This window comes from Neophocaena asiaeorientalis, unplaced genomic scaffold, assembly GCF_003031525.2.
Source record: "Neophocaena asiaeorientalis asiaeorientalis breed wild unplaced genomic scaffold, Neophocaena_asiaeorientalis_V1.1 scaffold769, whole genome shotgun sequence".
In the NCBI taxonomy this organism is placed as follows: Eukaryota; Metazoa; Chordata; class Mammalia; order Artiodactyla; family Phocoenidae; genus Neophocaena; species Neophocaena asiaeorientalis.
In genome coordinates, this window is record NW_020175076.1 from 93,661 (window position 1) to 98,376 (window position 4,716).

Here is a 4,716-nt window from a genome sequence, read left to right on the forward strand (position 1 = left end):
GATTTATACATTTCCTTCTAAGAACTGCTTTAGCTGCTTCCCACACATTTTGCTGTATTGCATTTTCATTACATTTCAGGTGGATTTCTTTTCTTTTTTCTTTTTTTTTTTTACATGTACCAGTCATCTTTTATTGGACGTTAATTCTCAATTAGGATATGAAAAGATTTATACCATTGTGTTCCTCAAGGAAGGGTGCCAAGCATAAAAGGTCATGGTCAGGAATGCAGAGTTGCACTCCACACTGGGCTCTCTTCAGTGGTACTTGCATAACCTCTCATGTTTGAGTTCCTTCTAAGAAAGACAATAGTTGAAAAGCATGTAAGTTGCCAGCACCATAGAAACCCCAGTGATGCTTCCTTTCTTCCATTGATATACTTGTAATAACCTCTTTGAAATGCTCCAACAATGCCTTTAGGGGTGAAATCCCACATTAATATCCAGCTCCCCTATTTTGACATCCATGAATTTCTTCTCCTTCACTGGTATCACTGGCACCATGTTGGTGTCCTGGGTTCTATTGCCCAGGTGTATTTATTTTATAATTCCCCTTGTAATTTATTCTTTGACTCTAGGGTCATTTACAAGTAGGCTGCTTAATTTTAAACCATTTGAGGATATTTCTAGATTTTTTTTGTTATTAATTTATAATTTAGTTCTATTGTGCTTGGAGAAAATTCTCTGTAATATTTAAATCTTTTGATATTTATTGAGATTTATTTTAAGGCCCAGCATATTATCTATCTTGCTTAAAGTTCCATGTGCACAAGAAAAGAATGAGTTTTCTGCAGTTGTGGGGTGAAGTGTTATAAAACGTTAATAGGGGCAAGTTAGCTGATAGTGTTTTCAGATTGCTAATTTTTTATTTAGTTGTTCTCTCACTTACTGAGAGAGGATGGTACTACATCCAACCAAGGTAAATGTCTTTTTTTGTCAATAATTCCTCTTTTCTTAAATTCTATTTTGTTTGATAGCATTATAATCACTTAACTTCAGCTTTCCTATGCTTACCATTTACATTGTATATATTTTATATTCTTTTACTTTTGATATATATACATCTTTATATTTAAGTGTGGCTCTTGAAGGCCACATAAAGTTGTGCTTTGCTTTCTCATCTAGTATAAATTATTGAAATAATCCAAATGGTGACAATAAAGGAAGATCACAGAAACAAAAAATATACATAAGAACTAGCAAGATGGTAGATTTAAACATAACTGCATCAATATTACATGAAATGTAAATAGACTAAGCAATACCTTCTCATGAAAAGCTTTCCTTTGGGTTAATTCAATAATTTTTAATTTTTTTTTAAATTCTTCTATTAGATTTTTAATTATACCTTCTAGTGCCATTTTAGTAGCTGCTCTAAGGATTAGACTACCCATCTTAATCTTATCACAGTACATTTAGAATAAATATTGTACCCATTCATGTAAAAAATAAATACCTTGCAAGTTAAAATTTCATATACTCACCACTCTTTGTATTATTATTATCATATGTTTTATATTTACATAAGTTATAAATTCAACAATGCAGTGTTTTGAAGAAAGACAATATTTTTAAAATTTACCCTTATATTTATCCTTCTTGATGATTTTCATTTTTCCCTGTAGATCTGAGTTTCCATCCAGTATAATTTCCTCAGTCTTAAGAACTTTCTATAGCATTTCTTGTAGCTTAGATAGTCTGGTAACAGTTTATCTTAAAATATCTTTATATCACCCTCATTTGGAAGAAAATTTTCACTGGATATTGAATTCTGCATTTACAGTTGGGTTTTTTTTCAGCACTTTAAGATGTGATTCCTTTTTCTTTCAGTTTCGATTGCTTTTGGTGAGAAGTTAACTGTAACATATCATTTTTTCCCTATATGTAATCTGTCTTATTTCCCTGCTGCTTTCAATGTAATATCTTTGGTTTTTCATAATTTGACTATGAAATGCCTAGATGTGGTTTGCTTTAAACTCATCCTACTTTATGCTGGCTAAGCTTCCTGAATCTGTAAGTTAATGTTGCCTTTTGTATATTTAACTAAATTTAGAAATATTTAAATTACTTTTTAAATTTTTTTTATTATTATTTTAACAATATTTTTTATACCCTATTCTTTCCTCCTAGGTGTCTAATTTCATGTATTTTAGATGCTTAATAATGTCTTGGAAGTTACTGATATTCTCTTCATTTTTGTGTTAATCTTTCTTCTTCTTCTTCATATGGATAATTTTGATTGGCATATCTTCAATTTCACTGACCCTTTCTTCTATATTCTCAATCAACTATTAAGTGAATTTTTCATTTATGGTATTTTACTTTTAAATTATCAAATGCCCATTTAGTTTTTAAAGTAGATTTTATTTATTCACTGAGATTTCCCAATTGTTCACTCAATTTGACAATTGTTTCTTCTAAGACCCTGAGCATATTTTAATGACTGCTTTAAAATCTTTTTCTGCTAATTCAATAAACTTGGTCATCTAGAACTCCTTTTCCACTAACTCCTTTTTCTCTTGATTATAGATCAAATTTTCCCATTACTCTGTAGGTTTTATAATTTTTTATTATTTTTACACTGAACATTTTAGATAATCCATTGTAGAATCCCTGGATTCTGTTATGTTCTTCTGAAGTGTATTTGTTGTAAGTTATTTGTTGATCAAATTGAACGTGTGGAGGTTTGCTTTTATGCTCAATTAGTGTGACTGTCCTTCAACTTTTTTTTTCCTTTTGTCCTAAGATGAATGCTTTAATATTGTAACATAACTTTTACCTCTTAGGCATGGTCTTTCTAGGGTTTCAGTGGCAAGGCCCAGGTATTTATGAAGCCCCCCTAAAACTCCAAACTCTGTCTTATTTGCAATGGTTATCTGCTGAAATATCTATACAGTGTTTTCAGTCTCCTGGCTCTTCTTTTTCCTGGGCTCTTTGAAGTATCACCCATAAATGCATGGTTCATGGATTATACAAGAATTTGAGGGAAGTTTATATGCAGATTTGGGAACTTTCTCTCTCTCTCCTTGTAACTTCCCTTTTGTCAGAATCTCTTCCTTTAATTTCCCACTGAACTGATATCCTTGAATTCCATTATTTGACTCCTCAAGCCACGCTTTCTGCTTGCTTTCTAGCTGCCCCACGGTTTATGTTCTTGGCAGTATTTCAGGGTAAAATCTGCATAAACATAGATTTCATAACTATTGCCTGAGTGAGGGTTAGTTTACAAGGTTCGTCACCATTACTAGAACTGGAAAGCCAGCAAACTAATATTTAACAGGACAACAGTGGGAACTTTATCTTTGCCATTCTTTCTTTGTCCAACCACTCAGTCTTGGAAGAAAATGGAGTACAGTGTCATCTGCTTCTCAGTAACTTAAGTTCCTACGGTAACTTTAAATCCAACTTTATGTGCCAAACCCTATAACCAAAGGTTCATCTTCCTAATTGTTTCTGCTTGATCTTTTCTGAATTTTCTGTTTCTGAGCCCATTAGTAGCACTGGTATCACACCTATTTACATATAGGATCTGATTGATGAGATATCTGCTAAGTAAGCCAAAAATACTAATAAAATGTGACCTTAATGAGCGATTTGAGAACAACTTACAATGCAGCAGAATACTCTGCCAATTAGTCAGGGGAATAGAGAGGTAGTGCCGCTTATGCTTATGGAATTTTATTGTTTAACCAAGAAGAAAAAATGCTATCTAGTTCTTATTAATGGGAGTATGACTTCTTACTTCTCTGACTATATTTATTTTAATAACTGTTCTCTTCACCTTCAAAGCTGGAACAATTGCCTCTGGCTTTAGTTAACTATTGTCATAGAATTTACCCCCAATGTTACACTCCTGCCACTCTTTATATCTGTCACTGCTCTGACATTTTCAAGTGAAAAGAAATTTGAGGGGCATGTATACTCTGATACAACCATAGAAACTCTTTCAGAAAATTGTAGCATGTAATAGCAGTGATAGTACTCAGCAAATGACTTTCTCCAAAGCTTAGTGACACACTTAGAATGGATTGATTACCATTGGGTCAAGGAGAACTAAGTGCCTGGAAAAATCAGGTAGGAATGTTGGGACAGAATACCAAGAGGCAAATCTTTAAAATCTAATGTCATATGAACTCCTAATTTTCTTCTGGTAATTCCACGAAATTAGGGTATTTAATGTTTCTCTTGAGAAGACATTCAAAAAAGATAAATTTATGCCTTTGAGATAAAGAATAGGGAAGAAAACCATGTGACTTTGCTTCTATCACATCTCTTTCCTCCCCATTCAATTGTAACTGCTTTTATTTATAAATAACTCACAGTTGCAAAATGACAAGAGGGCAAATTGTTTGAAGTCCTAAATGTTGTATAATTGATACATCTGAAGCTTACTAATGTAGAGATATGTGCCCTTTACTACATTTGTTTGTGTACATGTATAAATTACAAGCCATACAGATATTGTTTATCTATATTCAAAAAGGTTATGACTCAGAAAACCAATGACTTGAAGTTCTTCTTCCCACTTCTGTGACAAGTCATTTGTTTGTGACTATAGCTGATGTTTGTAGAGCCTATCTAAATATATAGGTTCCTTTGTACTTTCTAGAATACTCAAAGATGCTACCCCATTTTTTATTTTTTTTACTGTTGGTTGATCTTTCTTCTCCTATATTTACCTGTAGTCCATAGGCAAGCTTAATTATTCAAGACTTACTT

General features: G+C 32.4%; 1 pseudogene; it reads right to left on the reverse strand.

The window, feature by feature from the left end:
• Positions 1 to 255: 255 nt before the first annotated feature.
• Positions 256 to 501, reverse strand: LOC112412398 (ATP synthase subunit f, mitochondrial-like; annotated as a pseudogene).
• Between the last annotated feature and the right edge of the window lie 4,215 nt (positions 502 to 4,716).